Source organism: Anarhichas minor, unplaced genomic scaffold, assembly GCF_050575085.1.
Source record: "Anarhichas minor isolate MPS153535 unplaced genomic scaffold, ASM5057508v1 ptg000136l, whole genome shotgun sequence".
Classification (NCBI taxonomy): Eukaryota; Metazoa; Chordata; class Actinopteri; order Perciformes; family Anarhichadidae; genus Anarhichas; species Anarhichas minor.
In genome coordinates, this window is record NW_027466582.1 from 16,790,155 (window position 1) to 16,808,665 (window position 18,511).

An 18,511-nucleotide genomic window follows, 5' to 3' on the forward strand; every position below is an offset into this window, starting at 1 on the left:
TAGAGGATCATATCGTCAATGTGAAGCTGTCTCTGACAGCAGAAACATGCTCAATAAGTATCGTCTCTGTGTTAAATGGCTGTTGTCTTACTAGCAACTGGTAGAAATCTCCCCTTCAGGGAATCGAACCCTGGTCTTCCGCGTGACAAGCGGAGATACTATCCACTATACTAACGAGGACTGCGCTAGTAGCATTTTTGGCTAAATAAAAAAAAAGTGCCGTTGTTCCGGCCTATGAAGGGAATTCTTGAAGCTATACAGGGGAGGCTTTAAGTGAAGTAGACATTTACTGTCACTCAATGACACAGCAGCTGTGACTGAATCCATTCGGAAATCATGTTGTCTGGCATCTGAAATGTTTGCAGTCAAGTGTGAATGGTGCATTGAGCCTGGGCACGTGCATAAAAGTCATTTTCAGCAGTTTCCGTAGTGTAGTGGTTATCACGTTCGCTTCACACTCGAAAGGTCCCCTGTTCGAAACTGGGCGGAAACAGTATTCTTTGTTCCTGCTTACTCCACAAAATAAAACTCTACTAAGTGGAATTGTCTGAAACTGGATAAGAAGTACAACTGCCCCAGGGTTGGCTTTTCCTCCACACAATCAAAGTGTTCTGACTAGCGTTCCCAGCAAACTGGATGAAAAGAAGCAGAATTTTCCATTCTGATGTGCAACCTTTCATGCATGCCGAGGTAGAGGATCATATCGTCAATGTGAAGCTGTCTCTGACAGCAGAAACATGCTCAATAAGTATCGTCTCTGTGTTAAATGGCTGTTGTCTTACTAGCAACTGGTAGAAATCTCCCCTTCAGGGAATCGAACCCTGGTCTTCCGCGTGACAAGCGGAGATACTATCCACTATACTAACGAGGACTGCGCTAGTAGCATTTTTGGCTAAATAAAAAAAAAGTGCCGTTGTTCCGGCCTATGAAGGGAATTCTTGAAGCTATACAGGGGAGGCTTTAAGTGAAGTAGACATTTACTGTCACTCAATGACACAGCAGCTGTGACTGAATCCATTCGGAAATCATGTTGTCTGGCATCTGAAATGTTTGCAGTCAAGTGTGAATGGTGCATTGAGCCTGGGCACGTGCACAATAGTTATCTTCAGCAGTTTCCGTAGTGTAGTGGTTATCACGTTCGCCTAACACGCGAAAGGTCCCCTCTTCGAAACTGGGCGGAAACAGTATTCTTTGTTCCTGCTTACTCCACAAAATAAAACTCTACTTAGTGGAATTGTCCGAAACTGGATAAGAAGTACAACTGCCCCAGGGTTGGCTTTTCCTCCACACAATCAAAGTGTTCTGACTAGCGTTCCCAGCAAACTGGATGAAAAGAAGCAGAATTTTCCATTCTGATGTGCAACCTTTCATGCATGCCGAGGTAGAGGATCATATCGTCAATGTGAAGCTGTCTCTGACAGCAGGAACATTCTCAATATGTATCGTCTCTGTGTTAAATGGCTGTTGTCTTACACGCAACTGGTAGAAAACTCCCCGTCAGGGAATCGAACCCTGGTTTTCCGCGTGACAAGCGGAGATACTATCCACTATACTAACGAGGACTGTGCTAATAGCATTTTTGGCTAAATAAAAAAAAGTGCCGCTGTTCCGGCCTATGAAGGGAATTCTTGGAGCTATACAGGGGAGGCTTTAAGTGTAGTAGACATTTACTGTCACTCAATGACACAGCAGCTGTGACTGAATCCATTCGGAAATCATGTTGTCTGGCATCTGAAATGGTTGCAGTCAAGTGTGAATGGTGCATTGAGCCTGGGCACGTGCACAATAGTCATCTTCAGCAGTTTCCGTAGTGTAGTGGTTATCACGTTCGCTTCACACGCGAAAGGTCCCCTGTTCGAAACTGGGCGGAAACAGTATTCTTTGTTCCTGCTTACTCCACAAAATAAAACTCTACTTAGTGGAATTGTCTGAAACTGGATAAGAAGTACAACTGCCCCAGGGTTGGCTTTTCCTCCACACAATCAAAGTGTTCTGACTAGCGTTCCCAGCAAACTGGATGAAAAGAAGCAGAATTTTCCATTCTGATGTGCAACCTTTCATGCATGCCGAGGTAGAGGATCATATCGTCAATGTGAAGCTGTCTCTGACAGCAGAAACATGCTCAATAAGTATCGTCTCTGTGTTAAATGGCTGTTGTCTTACTAGCAACTGGTAGAAATCTCCCCTTCAGGGAATCGAACCCTGGTCTTCCGCGTGACAAGCGGAGATACTATCCACTATACTAACGAGGACTGCGCTAGTAGCATTTTTGGCTAAATAAAAAAAAAGTGCCGTTGTTCCGGCCTATGAAGGGAATTCTTGAAGCTATACAGGGGAGGCTTTAAGTGAAGTAGACATTTACTGTCACTCAATGACACAGCAGCTGTGACTGAATCCATTCGGAAATCATGTTGTCTGGCATCTGAAATGTTTGCAGTCAAGTGTGAATGGTGCATTGAGCCTGGGCACGTGCATAAAAGTCATTTTCAGCAGTTTCCGTAGTGTAGTGGTTATCACGTTCGCTTCACACTCGAAAGGTCCCCTGTTCGAAACTGGGCGGAAACAGTATTCTTTGTTCCTGCTTACTCCACAAAATAAAACTCTACTAAGTGGAATTGTCTGAAACTGGATAAGAAGTACAACTGCCCCAGGGTTGGCTTTTCCTCCACACAATCAAAGTGTTCTGACTAGCGTTCCCAGCAAACTGGATGAAAAGAAGCAGAATTTTCCATTCTGATGTGCAACCTTTCATGCATGCCGAGGTAGAGGATCATATCGTCAATGTGAAGCTGTCTCTGACAGCAGAAACATGCTCAATAAGTATCGTCTTTGTGTTAAATGGCTGTTGTCTTACTAGCAACTGGTAGAAATCTCCCCTTCAGGGAATCGAACCCTGGTCTTCCGCGTGACAAGCGGAGATACTATCCACTATACTAACGAGGACTGCGCTAGTAGCATTTTTGGCTAAATAAAAAAAAAGTGCCGTTGTTCCGGCCTATGAAGGGAATTCTTGAAGCTATACAGGGGAGGCTTTAAGTGAAGTAGACATTTACTGTCACTCAATGACACAGCAGCTGTGACTGAATCCATTCGGAAATCATGTTGTCTGGCATCTGAAATGTTTGCAGTCAAGTGTGAATGGTGCATTGAGCCTGGGCACGTGCACAATAGTTATCTTCAGCAGTTTCCGTAGTGTAGTGGTTATCACGTTCGCCTAACACGCGAAAGGTCCCCTCTTCGAAACTGGGCGGAAACAGTATTCTTTGTTCCTGCTTACTCCACAAAATAAAACTCTACTTAGTGGAATTGTCCGAAACTGGATAAGAAGTACAACTGCCCCAGGGTTGGCTTTTCCTCCACACAATCAAAGTGTTCTGACTAGCGTTCCCAGCAAACTGGATGAAAAGAAGCAGAATTTTCCATTCTGATGTGCAACCTTTCATGCATGCCGAGGTAGAGGATCATATCGTCAATGTGAAGCTGTCTCTGACAGCAGGAACATTCTCAATATGTATCGTCTCTGTGTTAAATGGCTGTTGTCTTACACGCAACTGGTAGAAAACTCCCCGTCAGGGAATCGAACCCTGGTCTTCCGCGTGACAAGCGGAGATACTATCCACTATACTAACGAGGACTGTGCTAATAGCATTTTTGGCTAAATAAAAAAAAGTGCCGCTGTTCCGGCCTATGAAGGGAATTCTTGGAGCTATACAGGGGAGGCTTTAAGTGTAGTAGACATTTACTGTCACTCAATGACACAGCAGCTGTGACTGAATCCATTCGGAAATCATGTTGTCTGGCATCTGAAATGGTTGCAGTCAAGTGTGAATGGTGCATTGAGCCTGGGCACGTGCACAATAGTCATCTTCAGCAGTTTCCGTAGTGTAGTGGTTATCACGTTCGCTTCACACGCGAAAGGTCCCCTGTTCGAAACTGGGTGGAAACAGTATTCTTTGTTCCTGCTTACTCCACAAAATAAAACTCTACTTAGTGGAATTGTCTGAAACTGGATAAGAAGTACAACTGCCCCAGGGTTGGCTTTTCCTCCACACAATCAAAGTGTTCTGACTAGCGTTCCCAGCAAACTGGATGAAAAGAAGCAGAATTTTCCATTCTGATGTGCAACCTTTCATGCATGCCGAGGTAGAGGATCATATCGTCAATGTGAAGCTGTCTCTGACAGCAGAAACATGCTCAATAAGTATCGTCTCTGTGTTAAATGGCTGTTGTCTTACTAGCAACTGGTAGAAATCTCCCCTTCAGGGAATCGAACCCTGGTCTTCCGCGTGACAAGCGGAGATACTATCCACTATACTAACGAGGACTGCGCTAGTAGCATTTTTGGCTAAATAAAAAAAAAGTGCCGTTGTTCCGACCTATGAAGGGAATTCTTGAAGCTATACAGGGGAGGCTTTAAGTGTAGTAGACATTTACTGTCACTCAATGACACAGCAGCTGTGACTGAATCCATTCGGAAATCATGTTGTCTGGCATCTGAAATGGTTGCAGTCAAGTGTGAATGGTGCATTGAGCCTGGGCACGTGCACAATAGTCATCTTCAGCAGTTTCCGTAGTGTAGTGGTTATCACGTTCGCTTCACACGCGAAAGGTCCCCTGTTCGAAACTGGGCGGAAACAGTATTCTTTGTTCCTGCTTACTCCACAAAATAAAACTCTACTTAGTGGAATTGTCTGAAACTGGATAAGAAGTACAACTGCCCCAGGGTTGGCTTTTCCTCCACACAATCAAAGTGTTCTGACTAGCGTTCCCAGCAAACTGGATGAAAAGAAGCAGAATTTTCCATTCTGATGTGCAACCTTTCATGCATGCCGAGGTAGAGGATCATATCGTCAATGTGAAGCTGTCTCTGACAGCAGAAACATGCTCAATAAGTATCGTCTCTGTGTTAAATGGCTGTTGTCTTACTAGCAACTGGTAGAAATCTCCCCTTCAGGGAATCGAACCCTGGTCTTCCGCGTGACAAGCGGAGATACTATCCACTATACTAACGAGGACTGCGCTAGTAGCATTTTTGGCTAAATAAAAAAAAAGTGCCGTTGTTCCGGCCTATGAAGGGAATTCTTGAAGCTATGCAGGGGAGGCTTTAAGTGAAGTAGACATTTACTGTCACTCAATGACACAGCAGCTGTGACTGAATCCATTCGGAAATCATGTTGTCTGGCATCTGAAATGTTTGCAGTCAAGTGTGAATGGTGCATTGAGCCTGGGCACGTGCACAATAGTTATCTTCAGCAGTTTCCGTAGTGTAGTGGTTATCACGTTCGCCTAACACGCGAAAGGTCCCCTCTTCGAAACTGGGCGGAAACAGTATTCTTTGTTCCTGCTTACTCCACAAAATAAAACTCTACTTAGTGGAATTGTCCGAAACTGGATAAGAAGTACAACTGCCCCAGGGTTGGCTTTTCCTCCACACAATCAAAGTGTTCTGACTAGCGTTCCCAGCAAACTGGATGAAAAGAAGCAGAATTTTCCATTCTGATGTGCAACCTTTCATGCATGCCGAGGTAGAGGATCATATCGTCAATGTGAAGCTGTCTCTGACAGCAGAAACATGCTCAATAAGTATCGTCTCTGTGTTAAATGGCTGTTGTCTTACTAGCAACTGGTAGAAATCTCCCCGTCAGGGAATCGAACCCTGGTCTTCCGCGTGACAAGCGGAGATACTATCCACTATACTAACGAGGACTGCGCTAGTAGCATTTTTGGCTAAATAAAAAAAAAGTGCCGTTGTTCGGGCCTATGAAGGGAATTCTTGAAGCTATACAGGGGAGGCTTTAAGTGAAGTAGACATTTACTGTCACTCAATGACACAGCAGCTGTGACTGAATCCATTCGGAAATCATGTTGTCTGGCATCTGAAATGTTTGCAGTCAAGTGTGAATGGTGCATTGAGCCTGGGCACGTGCACAATAGTCATCTTCAGCAGTTTCCGTAGTGTAGTGGTTATCACGTTCGCCTAACACGCGAAAGGTCCCCTGTTCGAAACTGGGCGGAAACAGTATTCTTTGTTCCTGCTTACTCCACAAAATAAAACTCTACTTAGTGGAATTGTCCGAAACTGGATAAGAAGTACAACTGCCCCAGGGTTGGCTTTTCCTCCACACAATCAAAGTGTTCTGACTAGCGTTCCCAGCAAACTGGATGAAAAGAAGCAGAATTTTCCATTCTGATGTGCAACCTTTCATGCATGCCGAGGTAGAGGATTATATCGTCAATGTGAAGCTGTCTCTGACAGCAGAAACATGCTCAATATGTATCGTCTCTGTGTTAAATGGCTGTTGTCTTACTAGCAACTGGTAGAAATCTCCCCTTCAGGGAATCGAACCCTAGTCTTCCGCATGACAAGCGGAGATACTATCCACTATACTAACGAGGACTGTGCTAATAGCATTTTTGGCTAAATAAAAAAAAGTGCCGCTGTTCCGACCTATGAAGGGAATTCTTGGAGCTATACAGGGGAGGCTTTAAGTGTAGTAGACATTTACTGTCACTCAATGACACAGCAGCTGTGACTGAATCCATTCGGAAATCATGTTGTCTGGCATCTGAAATGGTTGCAGTCAAGTGTGAATGGTGCATTGAGCCTGGGCACGTGCACAATAGTCATCTTCAGCAGTTTCCGTAGTGTAGTGGTTATCACGTTCGCTTCACACGCGAAAGGTCCCCTGTTCGAAACTGGGCGGAAACAGTATTCTTTGTTCCTGCTTACTCCACAAAATAAAACTCTACTTAGTGGAATTGTCTGAAACTGGATAAGAAGTACAACTGCCCCAGGGTTGGCTTTTCCTCCACACAATCAAAGTGTTCTGACTAGCGTTCCCAGCAAACTGGATGAAAAGAAGCAGAATTTTCCATTCTGATGTGCAACCTTTCATGCATGCCGAGGTAGAGGATCATATCGTCAATGTGAAGCTGTCTCTGACAGCAGAAACATGCTCAATAAGTATCGTCTCTGTGTTAAATGGCTGTTGTCTTACTAGCAACTGGTAGAAATCTCCCCTTCAGGGAATCGAACCCTGGTCTTCCGCGTGACAAGCGGAGATACTATCCACTATACTAACGAGGACTGCGCTAGTAGCATTTTTGGCTAAATAAAAAAAAAGTGCCGTTGTTCCGGCCTATGAAGGGAATTCTTGAAGCTATGCAGGGGAGGCTTTAAGTGAAGTAGACATTTACTGTCACTCAATGACACAGCAGCTGTGACTGAATCCATTCGGAAATCATGTTGTCTGGCATCTGAAATGTTTGCAGTCAAGTGTGAATGGTGCATTGAGCCTGGGCACGTGCATAAAAGTCATTTTCAGCAGTTTCCGTAGTGTAGTGGTTATCACGTTCGCTTCACACGCGAAAGGTCCCCTCTTCGAAACTGGGCGGAAACAGTATTCTTTGTTCCTGCTTACTCCACAAAATAAAACTCTACTTAGTGGAATTGTCCGAAACTGGATAAGAAGTACAACTGCCCCAGGGTTGGCTTTTCCTCCACACAATCAAAGTGTTCTGACTAGCGTTCCCAGCAAACTGGATGAAAAGAAGCAGAATTTTCCATTCTGATGTGCAACCTTTCATGCATGCCGAGGTAGAGGATCATATCGTCAATGTGAAGCTGTCTCTGACAGCAGAAACATGCTCAATAAGTATCGTCTCTGTGTTAAATGGCTGTTGTCTTACTAGCAACTGGTAGAAATCTCCCCGTCAGGGAATCGAACCCTGGTCTTCCGCGTGACAAGCGGAGATACTATCCACTATACTAACGAGGACTGCGCTAGTAGCATTTTTGGCTAAATAAAAAAAAAGTGCCGTTGTTCCGGCCTATGAAGGGAATTCTTGAAGCTATACAGGGGAGGCTTTAAGTGAAGTAGACATTTACTGTCACTCAATGACACAGCAGCTGTGACTGAATCCATTCGGAAATCATGTTGTCTGGCATCTGAAATGTTTGCAGTCAAGTGTGAATGGTGCATTGAGCCTGGGCACGTGCACAATAGTCATCTTCAGCAGTTTCCGTAGTGTAGTGGTTATCACGTTCGCCTAACACGCGAAAGGTCCCCTGTTCGAAACTGGGCGGAAACAGTATTCTTTGTTCCTGCTTACTCCACAAAATAAAACTCTACTTAGTGGAATTGTCCGAAACTGGATAAGAAGTACAACTGCCCCAGGGTTGGCTTTTCCTCCACACAATCAAAGTGTTCTGACTAGCGTTCCCAGCAAACTGGATGAAAAGAAGCAGAATTTTCCATTCTGATGTGCAACCTTTCATGCATGCCGAGGTAGAGGATTATATCGTCAATGTGAAGCTGTCTCTGACAGCAGAAACATGCTCAATAAGTATCGTCTCTGTGTTAAATGGCTGTTGTCTTACCAGCAACTGGTAGAAATCTCCCCGTCAGGGAATCGAACCCTGGTCTTCCGCGTGACAAGCGGAGATACTATCCACTATACTAACGAGGACAGCGCTAGTAGCATTTTTGGCTAAATAAAAAAAAAGTGCCGTTGTTCCGGCCTATGAAGGGAATTCTTGGAGCTATACAGGGGAGGCTTTAAGTGAAGTAGACATTTACTGTCACTCAATGACACAGCAGCTGTGACTGAATCCATTCGGAAATCATGTTGTCTGGCATCTGAAATGTTTGCAGTCAAGTGTGAATGGTGCATTGAGCCTGGGCACGTGCATAAAAGTCATCTTCAGCAGTTTCCGTAGTGTAGTGGTTATCACGTTCGCTTCACACGCGAAGGGTCCCCTGTTAGAAACTGGGCGGAAACAGTATTCTTTGTTCCTGCTTACTCCACACAATAAATCTCTACTTAGTGGAATTGTCCGAAACTGGATAAGAAGTACAACTGCCCCAGGGTTGGCTTTTCCTCCACACAATCAAAGTGTTCTGACTAGCGTTCCCAGCAAACTGGATGAAAAGAAGCAGAATTTTCCATTCTGATGTCCAACCTTTCATGCATGCCGAGGTAGAGGATTATATCGTCAATGTGAAGCTGTCTCTGACAGCAGAAACATGCTCAATATGTATCGTCTCTGTGTTAAATGGCTGTTGTCTTACTAGCAACTGGTAGAAATCTCCCCGTCAGGGAATCGAACCCTAGTCTTCCGCATGACAAGCGGAGATACTATCCACTATACTAACGAGGACAGCGCTAGTAGCATTTTTGGCTAAATAAAATAAAAGTGCCGTTGTTCCGGCCTATGAAGGGAATTCTTGGAGCTATACAGGGGAGGCTTTAAGTGAAGTAGACATTTACTGTCACTCAATGACACAGCAGCTGTGACTGAATCCATTCGGAAATCATGTTGTCTGGCATCTGAAATGTTTGCAGTCAAGTGTGAATGGTGCATTGAGCCTGGGCACGTGCATAAAAGTCATCTTCAGCAGTTTCCGTAGTGTAGTGGTTATCACGTTCGCTTCACACGCGAAGGGTCCCCTGTTAGAAACTGGGCGGAAACAGTATTCTTTGTTCCTGCTTACTCCACACAATAAATCTCTACTTAGTGGAATTGTCCGAAACTGGATAAGAAGTACAACTGCCCCAGGGTTGGCTTTTCCTCCACACAATCAAAGTGTTCTGACTAGCGTTCCCAGCAAACTGGATGAAAAGAAGCAGAATTTTCCATTCTGATGTCCAACCTTTCATGCATGCCGAGGTAGAGGATTATATCGTCAATGTGAAGCTGTCTCTGACAGCAGAAACATGCTCAATATGTATCGTCTCTGTGTTAAATGGCTGTTGTCTTACTAGCAACTGGTAGAAATCTCCCCGTCAGGGAATCGAACCCTAGTCTTCCGCATGACAAGCGGAGATACTATCCACTATACTAACGAGGACAGCGCTAGTAGCATTTTTGGCTAAATAAAATAAAAGTGCCGTTGTTCCGGCCTATGAAGGGAATTCTTGGAGCTATACAGGGGAGGCTTTAAGTGAAGTAGACATTTACTGTCACTCAATGACACAGCAGCTGTGACTGAATCCATTCGGAAATCATGTTGTCTGGCATCTGAAATGTTTGCAGTCAAGTGTGAATGGTGCATTGAGCCTGGGCACGTGCATAAAAGTCATCTTCAGCAGTTTCCGTAGTGTAGTGGTTATCACGTTCGCTTCACACGCGAAGGGTCCCCTGTTAGAAACTGGGCGGAAACAGTATTCTTTGTTCCTGCTTACTCCACACAATAAATCTCTACTTAGTGGAATTGTCCGAAACTGGATAAGAAGTACAACTGCCCCAGGGTTGGCTTTTCCTCCACACAATCAAAGTGTTCTGACTAGCGTTCCCAGCAAACTGGATGAAAAGAAGCAGAATTTTCCATTCTGATGTCCAACCTTTCATGCATGCCGAGGTAGAGGATTATATCGTCAATGTGAAGCTGTCTCTGACAGCAGAAACATGCTCAATATGTATCGTCTCTGTGTTAAATGGCTGTTGTCTTACTAGCAACTGGTAGAAATCTCCCCGTCAGGGAATCGAACCCTAGTCTTCCGCATGACAAGCGGAGATACTATCCACTATACTAACGAGGACAGCGCTAGTAGCATTTTTGGCTAAATAAAATAAAAGTGCCGTTGTTCCGGCCTATGAAGGGAATTCTTGGAGCTATACAGGGGAGGCTTTAAGTGAAGTAGACATTTACTGTCACTCAATGACACAGCAGCTGTGACTGAATCCATTCGGAAATCATGTTGTCTGGCATCTGAAATGTTTGCAGTCAAGTGTGAATGGTGCATTGAGCCTGGGCACGTGCATAAAAGTCATCTTCAGCAGTTTCCGTAGTGTAGTGGTTATCACGTTCGCTTCACACGCGAAAGGTCCCCTGTTCGAAACTGGGCGGAAACAGTATTCTTTGTTCCTGCTTACTCCACAAAATAAAACTCTACTTAGTGGAATTGTCCGAAACTGGATAAGAAGTACAACTGCCCCAGGGTTGGCTTTTCCTCCACACAATCAAAGTGTTCTGACTAGCGTTCCCAGCAAACTGGATGAAAAGAAGCAGAATTTTCCATTCTGATGTGCAACCTTTCATGCATGCCGAGGTAGAGGATCATATCGTCAATGTGAAGCTGTCTCTGACAGCAGAAACATGCTCAATATGTATCGTCTCTGTGTTAAATGGCTGTTGTCTTACTAGCAACTGGTTGAAATCTCCCCGTCAGGGAATCGAACCCTGGTCTTCCGCGTGACAAGCGGAGATACTATCCACTATACTAACGAGGACAGCGCTAGTAGCATTTTTGGCTAAATAAAAAAAAAGTGCCGTTGTTCCGGCCTATGAAGGGAATTCTTGGAGCTATACAGGGGAGGCTTTAAGTGAAGTAGACATTTACTGTCACTCAATGACACAGCAGCTGTGACTGAATCCATTCGGAAATCATGTTGTCTGGCATCTGAAATGTTTGCAGTCAAGTGTGAATGGTGCATTGAGCCTGGGCACGTGCATAAAAGTCATCTTCAGCAGTTTCCGTAGTGTAGTGGTTATCACGTTCGCTTCACACGCGAAAGGTCCCCTGTTCGAAACTGGGCGGAAACAGTATTCTTTGTTCCTGCTTACTCCACACAATAAATCTCTACTTAGTGGAATTGTCCGAAACTGGATAAGAAGTACAACTGCCCCAGGGTTGGCTTTTCCTCCACACAATCAAAGTGTTCTGACTAGCGTTCCCAGCAAACTGGATGAAAAGAAGCAGAATTTTCCATTCTGATGTCCAACCTTTCATGCATGCCGAGGTAGAGGATTATATCGTCAATGTGAAGCTGTCTCTGACAGCAGAAACATGCTCAATATGTATCGTCTCTGTGTTAAATGGCTGTTGTCTTACTAGCAACTGGTAGAAATCTCCCCGTCAGGGAATCGAACCCTAGTCTTCCGCATGACAAGCGGAGATACTATCCACTATACTAACGAAGACAGCGCTAGTAGCATTTTTGGCTAAATAAAAAAAAAGTGCCGTTGTTCCGGCCTATGAAGGGAATTCTTGGAGCTATACAGGGGAGGCTTTAAGTGAAGTAGACATTTACTGTCACTCAATGACACAGCAGCTGTGACTGAATCCATTCGGAAATCATGTTGTCTGGCATCTGAAATGTTTGCAGTCAAGTGTGAATGGTGCATTGAGCCTGGGCACGTGCATAAAAGTCATCTTCAGCAGTTTCCGTAGTGTAGTGGTTATCACGTTCGCTTCACACGCGAAAGGTCCCCTGTTCGAAACTGGGCGGAAACAGTATTCTTTGTTCCTGCTTACTCCACACAATAAATCTCTACTTAGTGGAATTGTCCGAAACTGGATAAGAAGTACAACTGCCCCAGGGTTGGCTTTTCCTCCACACAATCAAAGTGTTCTGACTAGCGTTCCCAGCAAACTGGATGAAAAGAAGCAGAATTTTCCATTCTGATGTCCAACCTTTCATGCATGCCGAGGTAGAGGATTATATCGTCAATGTGAAGCTGTCTCTGACAGCAGAAACATGCTCAATATGTATCGTCTCTGTGTTAAATGGCTGTTGTCTTACTAGCAACTGGTAGAAATCTCCCCGTCAGGGAATCGAACCCTAGTCTTCCGCATGACAAGCGGAGATACTATCCACTATACTAACGAAGACAGCGCTAGTAGCATTTTTGGCTAAATAAAAAAAAAGTGCCGTTGTTCCGGCCTATGAAGGGAATTCTTGGAGCTATACAGGGGAGGCTTTAAGTGAAGTAGACATTTACTGTCACTCAATGACACAGCAGCTGTGACTGAATCCATTCGGAAATCATGTTGTCTGGCATCTGAAATGTTTGCAGTCAAGTGTGAATGGTGCATTGAGCCTGGGCACGTGCATAAAAGTCATCTTCAGCAGTTTCCGTAGTGTAGTGGTTATCACGTTCGCTTCACACGCGAAAGGTCCCCTGTTCGAAACTGGGCGGAAACAGTATTCTTTGTTCCTGCTTACTCCACAAAATAAAACTCTACTTAGTGGAATTGTCCGAAACTGGATAAGAAGTACAACTGCCCCAGGGTTGGCTTTTCCTCCACACAATCAAAGTGTTCTGACTAGCGTTCCCAGCAAACTGGATGAAAAGAAGCAGAATTTTCCATTCTGATGTGCAACCTTTCATGCATGCCGAGGTAGAGGATCATATCGTCAATGTGAAGCTGTCTCTGACAGCAGAAACATGCTCAATATGTATCGTCTCTGTGTTAAATGGCTGTTGTCTTACTAGCAACTGGTTGAAATCTCCCCGTCAGGGAATCGAACCCTGGTCTTCCGCGTGACAAGCGGAGATACTATCCACTATACTAACGAGGACAGCGCTAGTAGCATTTTTGGCTAAATAAAAAAAAAGTGCCGTTGTTCCGGCCTATGAAGGGAATTCTTGGAGCTATACAGGGGAGGCTTTAAGTGAAGTAGACATTTACTGTCACTCAATGACACAGCAGCTGTGACTGAATCCATTCGGAAATCATGTTGTCTGGCATCTGAAATGTTTGCAGTCAAGTGTGAATGGTGCATTGAGCCTGGGCACGTGCATAAAAGTCATCTTCAGCAGTTTCCGTAGTGTAGTGGTTATCACGTTCGCTTCACACGCGAAAGGTCCCCTGTTCGAAACTGGGCGGAAACAGTATTCTTTGTTCCTGCTTACTCCACACAATAAATCTCTACTTAGTGGAATTGTCCGAAACTGGATAAGAAGTACAACTGCCCCAGGGTTGGCTTTTCCTCCACACAATCAAAGTGTTCTGACTAGCGTTCCCAGCAAACTGGATGAAAAGAAGCAGAATTTTCCATTCTGATGTCCAACCTTTCATGCATGCCGAGGTAGAGGATTATATCGTCAATGTGAAGCTGTCTCTGACAGCAGAAACATGCTCAATATGTATCGTCTCTGTGTTAAATGGCTGTTGTCTTACTAGCAACTGGTAGAAATCTCCCCGTCAGGGAATCGAACCCTAGTCTTCCGCATGACAAGCGGAGATACTATCCACTATACTAACGAAGACAGCGCTAGTAGCATTTTTGGCTAAATAAAAAAAAAGTGCCGTTGTTCCGGCCTATGAAGGGAATTCTTGGAGCTATACAGGGGAGGCTTTAAGTGAAGTAGACATTTACTGTCACTCAATGACACAGCAGCTGTGACTGAATCCATTCGGAAATCATGTTGTCTGGCATCTGAAATGTTTGCAGTCAAGTGTGAATGGTGCATTGAGCCTGGGCACGTGCATAAAAGTTATTTTCAGCAGTTTCCGTAGTGTAGTGGTTATCACGTTAGCTTCACACGCGAAAGGTCACCTGTTCGAAACTGGGCGGAAACAGTATTCTTTGTTCCTGCTTACTCCACAAAATAAAACTCTACTTAGTGGAATTGTCCGAAACTGGATAAGAAGTACAACTGCCCCAGGGTTGGCTTTTCCTCCACACAATCAAAGTGTTCTGACTAGCGTTCCCAGCAAACTGGATGAAAAGAAGCAGAATTTTCCATTCTGATGTGCAACCTTTCATGCATGCCGAGGTAGAGGATCATATCGTCAATGTGAAGCTGTCTCTGACAGCAGAAACATGCTCAATATGTATCGTCTCTGTGTTAAATGGCTGTTGTCTTACTAGCAACTGGTAGAAATCTCCCCGTCAGGGAATCGAACCCTGGTCTTCCGCGTGACAAGCGGAGATACTATCCACTATACTAACGAGGACTGCGCTAGTAGCATTTTTGGCTAAATAAAAAAAAAGTGCCGCTGTTCCGGCCTATGAAGGGAATTCTTGGAGCTATACAGGGGAGGCTTTAAGTGAAGTAGACATTTACTGTCACTCAATGACACAGCAGCTGTGACTGAATCCATTCGGAAATCATGTTGTCTGGCATCTGAAATGGTTGCAGTCAAGTGTGAATGGTGCATTGAGCCTGGGCACGTGCACAATAGTCATCTTCAGCAGTTTCCGTAGTGTAGTGGTTATCACGTTCGCCTAACACGCGAAAGGTCCCCTGCTCGAAACTGGGCGGAAACAGTATTCTTTGTTCCTGCTTACTCCACAAAATAAAACTCTACTTAGTGGAATTGTCCGAAACTGGATAAGAAGTACAACTGCCCCAGGGTTGGCTTTTCCTTCACACAATCAAAGTGTTCTGACTAGCGTTCCCAGCAAACTGGATGAAAAGAAGCAGAATTTTCCATTCTGATGTGCAACCTTTCATGCATGCCGAGGTAGAGGATCATATCGTCAATGTGAAGCTGTCTCTGACAGCAGAAACATGCTCAATATGTATCGTCTCTGTGTTAAATGGCTGTTGTCTTACTAGCAACTGGTAGAAAACTCCCCGTCAGGGAATCGAACCCTGGTTTTCCGCGTGACAAGCGGAGATACTATCCACTATACTAACGAGGACAGCGCTAGTAGCATTTTTGGCTAAATAAAAAAAAAGTGCCGTTGTTCCGGCCTATGAAGGGAATTCTTGGAGCTATACAGGGGAGGCTTTAAGTGAAGTAGACATTTACTGTCACTCAATGACACAGCAGCTGTGACTGAATCCATTCGGAAATCATGTTGTCTGGCATCTGAAATGTTTGCAGTCAAGTGTGAATGGTGCATTGAGCCTGGGCACGTGCATAAAAGTCATCTTCAGCAGTTTCCGTAGTGTAGTGGTTATCACGTTCGCTTCACACGCGAAGGGTCCCCTGTTAGAAACTGGGCGGAAACAGTATTCTTTGTTCCTGCTTACTCCACACAATAAATCTCTACTTAGTGGAATTGTCCGAAACTGGATAAGAAGTACAACTGCCCCAGGGTTGGCTTTTCCTCCACACAATCAAAGTGTTCTGACTAGCGTTCCCAGCAAACTGGATGAAAAGAAGCAGAATTTTCCATTCTGATGTCCAACCTTTCATGCATGCCGAGGTAGAGGATTATATCGTCAATGTGAAGCTGTCTCTGACAGCAGAAACATGCTCAATATGTATCGTCTCTGTGTTAAATGGCTGTTGTCTTACTAGCAACTGGTAGAAATCTCCCCGTCAGGGAATCGAACCCTAGTCTTCCGCATGACAAGCGGAGATACTATCCACTATACTAACGAGGACTGCGCTAGTAGCATTTTTGGCTAAATAAAAAAAAAGTGCCGCTGTTCCGGCCTATGAAGGGAATTCTTGGAGCTATACAGGGGAGGCTTTAAGTGAAGTAGACATTTACTGTCACTCAATGACACAGCAGCTGTGACTGAATCCATTCGGAAATCATGTTGTCTGGCATCTGAAATGGTTGCAGTCAAGTGTGAATGGTGCATTGAGCCTGGGCACGTGCACAATAGTCATCTTCAGCAGTTTCCGTAGTGTAGTGGTTATCACGTTCGCCTAACACGCGAAAGGTCCCCTGCTCGAAACTGGGCGGAAACAGTATTCTTTGTTCCTGCTTACTCCACAAAATAAAACTCTACTTAGTGGAATTGTCCGAAACTGGATAAGAAGTACAACTGCCCCAGGGTTGGCTTTTCCTTCACACAATCAAAGTGTTCTGACTAGCGTTCCCAGCAAACTGGATGAAAAGAAGCAGAATTTTCCATTCTGATGTGCAACCTTTCATGCATGCCGAGGTAGAGGATCATATCGTCAATGTGAAGCTGTCTCTGACAGCAGAAACATGCTCAATATGTATCGTCTCTGTGTTAAATGGCTGTTGTCTTACTAGCAACTGGTAGAAAACTCCCCGTCAGGGAATCGAACCCTGGTTTTCCGCGTGACAAGCGGAGATACTATCCACTATACTAACGAGGACTGTGCTAATAGCATTTTTGGCTAAATAAAAAAAAGTGCCGCTGTTCCGGCCTATGAAGGGAATTCTTGGAGCTATACAGGGGAGGCTTTAAGTGAAGTAGACATTTACTGTCACTCAATGACACAGCAGCTGTGACTGAATCCATTCGGAAATCATGTTGTCTGGCATCTGAAATGGTTGCAGTCAAGTGTGAATGGTGCATTGAGCCTGGGCACGTGCATAAAAGTCATCTTCAGCAGTTTCCGTAGTGTAGTGGTTATCACGTTTGCTTCACACGCGAAAGGTCCTCAGTTCGAAATTGGGCGCAAACAGTATTCTTTGTTCCTGCTTACTCCACAAAATAAAACTCTACTTCGTGGAATTGTCCGAAACTGGATAAGAAGTACAACTGCCCCAGGGTTGGCTTTTCCTCCACACAATCAAAGTGTTCTGACTAGCGTTCCCAGCAAACTGGATGAAAAGAAGCAGAATTTTCCATTCTGATGTGCAACCTTTCATGCATGCCGAGGATCATATCGTCAATGTGAAGCTGTCTCTGACAGCAGAAACATGCTCAATATGTATCGTCTCTGTGTTAAATGGCTGTTGTCTTACTAGCAACTGGTAGAAATCTCCCCGTCAGGGAATCGAACCCTGGTCTTCCGCGTGACAAGCGGAGATACTATCCACTATACTAACGAGGACTGCGCTAGTAGCATTTTTGGCTAAATAAAAAAAAAGTGCCGCTGTTCCGGCCTATGAAGGGAATTCTTGGAGCTATACAGGGGAGGCTTTAAGTGAAGTAGACATTTACTGTCACTCAATGACACAGCAGCTGTGACTGAATCCATTCGGAAATCATGTTGTCTGGCATCTGAAATGGTTGCAGTCAAGTGTGAATGGTGCATTGAGCCTGGGCACGTGCACAATAGTCATCTTCAGCAGTTTCCGTAGTGTAGTGGTTATCACGTTCGCCTAACACGCGAAAGGTCCCCTGTTCGAAACTGGGCGGAAACAGTATTCTTTGTTCCTGCTTACTCCACACAATAAAACTCTACTTAGTGGAATTGTCCGAAACTGGATAAGAAGTACAACTGCCCCAGGGTTGGCTTTTCCTCCACACAATCAAAGTGTTCTGACTAGCGTTCCCAGCAAACTGGATGAAAAGAAGCAGAATTTTCCATTCTGATGTGCAACCTTTCATGCATGCCGAGGTAGAGGATCATATCGTCAATGTGAAGCTGTCTCTGACAGCAGGAACATGCTCAATATGTATCGTCTCTGTGTTAAATGGCTGTTGTCTTACTCGCAACTGGTAGAAAACTCCCCGTCAGGGAATCGAACCCTGGTCTTCTGCGTGACAAGCAGAGATACTATCCACTATACTAACGAGGACTGCGCAAGTAGCATTTTTGGCTAAATAAAAAAAAGTGCCGCTGTTCCGGCCTATGAAGGGCATTCTTGGAGCTATACAGGGGAGGCTTTAAGTGAAGTAGACATTTACTGTCACTCAATGACACAGCAGCTGTGACTGAATCCATTCGGAAATCATGTTGTCTGGCATCTGAAATGTTTGCAGTCAAGTGTGAATGGTGCATTGAGCCTGGGCACGTGCACAATAGTCATCTTCAGCAGTTTCCGTAGTGTAGTGGTTATCACGTTCGCCTAACACGCGAAAGGTCCCCTGTTCGAAACTGGGCGGAAACAGTATTCTTTGTTCCTGCTTACTCCACACAATAAAACTCTACTTAGTGGAATTGTCCGAAACTG

General features: G+C 44.7%; 19 non-coding genes across 19 annotated transcripts; 18 read left to right on the plus strand and 1 right to left on the minus strand.

Moving 5' to 3' along the window:
- The first annotated feature begins 1,111 nt into the window (after positions 1–1,111).
- On the plus strand, positions 1,112–1,184 carry trnav-aac (transfer RNA valine (anticodon AAC)). The gene has a single exon. It is a non-coding gene; the product is annotated as a tRNA-Val (tRNA).
- Positions 1,185–1,801: 617 nt separating this feature from the next.
- trnav-cac (transfer RNA valine (anticodon CAC)) lies at positions 1,802–1,874 on the plus strand. The gene has a single exon. It is a non-coding gene; the product is annotated as a tRNA-Val (tRNA).
- Positions 1,875–3,183: 1,309 nt separating this feature from the next.
- Positions 3,184–3,256, plus strand: trnav-aac (transfer RNA valine (anticodon AAC)). The gene has a single exon. It is a non-coding gene; the product is annotated as a tRNA-Val (tRNA).
- A 617-nt stretch (positions 3,257–3,873) lies between these two features.
- Positions 3,874–3,946, plus strand: trnav-cac (transfer RNA valine (anticodon CAC)). The gene has a single exon. It is a non-coding gene; the product is annotated as a tRNA-Val (tRNA).
- A 618-nt stretch (positions 3,947–4,564) lies between these two features.
- trnav-cac (transfer RNA valine (anticodon CAC)) lies at positions 4,565–4,637 on the plus strand. Its single transcript has one exon. It is a non-coding gene; the product is annotated as a tRNA-Val (tRNA).
- A 618-nt stretch (positions 4,638–5,255) lies between these two features.
- Positions 5,256–5,328, plus strand: trnav-aac (transfer RNA valine (anticodon AAC)). The gene has a single exon. It is a non-coding gene; the product is annotated as a tRNA-Val (tRNA).
- A 618-nt stretch (positions 5,329–5,946) lies between these two features.
- On the plus strand, positions 5,947–6,019 carry trnav-aac (transfer RNA valine (anticodon AAC)). The gene has a single exon. It is a non-coding gene; the product is annotated as a tRNA-Val (tRNA).
- A 617-nt stretch (positions 6,020–6,636) lies between these two features.
- On the plus strand, positions 6,637–6,709 carry trnav-cac (transfer RNA valine (anticodon CAC)). The gene has a single exon. It is a non-coding gene; the product is annotated as a tRNA-Val (tRNA).
- Positions 6,710–8,018: 1,309 nt separating this feature from the next.
- On the plus strand, positions 8,019–8,091 carry trnav-aac (transfer RNA valine (anticodon AAC)). Its single transcript has one exon. It is a non-coding gene; the product is annotated as a tRNA-Val (tRNA).
- Positions 8,092–10,782: 2,691 nt separating this feature from the next.
- trnav-cac (transfer RNA valine (anticodon CAC)) lies at positions 10,783–10,855 on the plus strand. The gene has a single exon. It is a non-coding gene; the product is annotated as a tRNA-Val (tRNA).
- Positions 10,856–11,473: 618 nt separating this feature from the next.
- On the plus strand, positions 11,474–11,546 carry trnav-cac (transfer RNA valine (anticodon CAC)). Its single transcript has one exon. It is a non-coding gene; the product is annotated as a tRNA-Val (tRNA).
- Positions 11,547–12,164: 618 nt separating this feature from the next.
- On the plus strand, positions 12,165–12,237 carry trnav-cac (transfer RNA valine (anticodon CAC)). Its single transcript has one exon. It is a non-coding gene; the product is annotated as a tRNA-Val (tRNA).
- Positions 12,238–12,855: 618 nt separating this feature from the next.
- On the plus strand, positions 12,856–12,928 carry trnav-cac (transfer RNA valine (anticodon CAC)). The gene has a single exon. It is a non-coding gene; the product is annotated as a tRNA-Val (tRNA).
- A 618-nt stretch (positions 12,929–13,546) lies between these two features.
- trnav-cac (transfer RNA valine (anticodon CAC)) lies at positions 13,547–13,619 on the plus strand. The gene has a single exon. It is a non-coding gene; the product is annotated as a tRNA-Val (tRNA).
- A 1,309-nt stretch (positions 13,620–14,928) lies between these two features.
- trnav-aac (transfer RNA valine (anticodon AAC)) lies at positions 14,929–15,001 on the plus strand. Its single transcript has one exon. It is a non-coding gene; the product is annotated as a tRNA-Val (tRNA).
- A 1,309-nt stretch (positions 15,002–16,310) lies between these two features.
- Positions 16,311–16,383, plus strand: trnav-aac (transfer RNA valine (anticodon AAC)). Its single transcript has one exon. It is a non-coding gene; the product is annotated as a tRNA-Val (tRNA).
- A 1,302-nt stretch (positions 16,384–17,685) lies between these two features.
- trnav-aac (transfer RNA valine (anticodon AAC)) lies at positions 17,686–17,758 on the plus strand. The gene has a single exon. It is a non-coding gene; the product is annotated as a tRNA-Val (tRNA).
- Positions 17,759–18,064: 306 nt separating this feature from the next.
- Positions 18,065–18,136, minus strand: trnad-guc (transfer RNA aspartic acid (anticodon GUC)). The gene has a single exon. It is a non-coding gene; the product is annotated as a tRNA-Asp (tRNA).
- Positions 18,137–18,375: 239 nt separating this feature from the next.
- trnav-aac (transfer RNA valine (anticodon AAC)) lies at positions 18,376–18,448 on the plus strand. The gene has a single exon. It is a non-coding gene; the product is annotated as a tRNA-Val (tRNA).
- Positions 18,449–18,511: the final 63 nt, after the last annotated feature.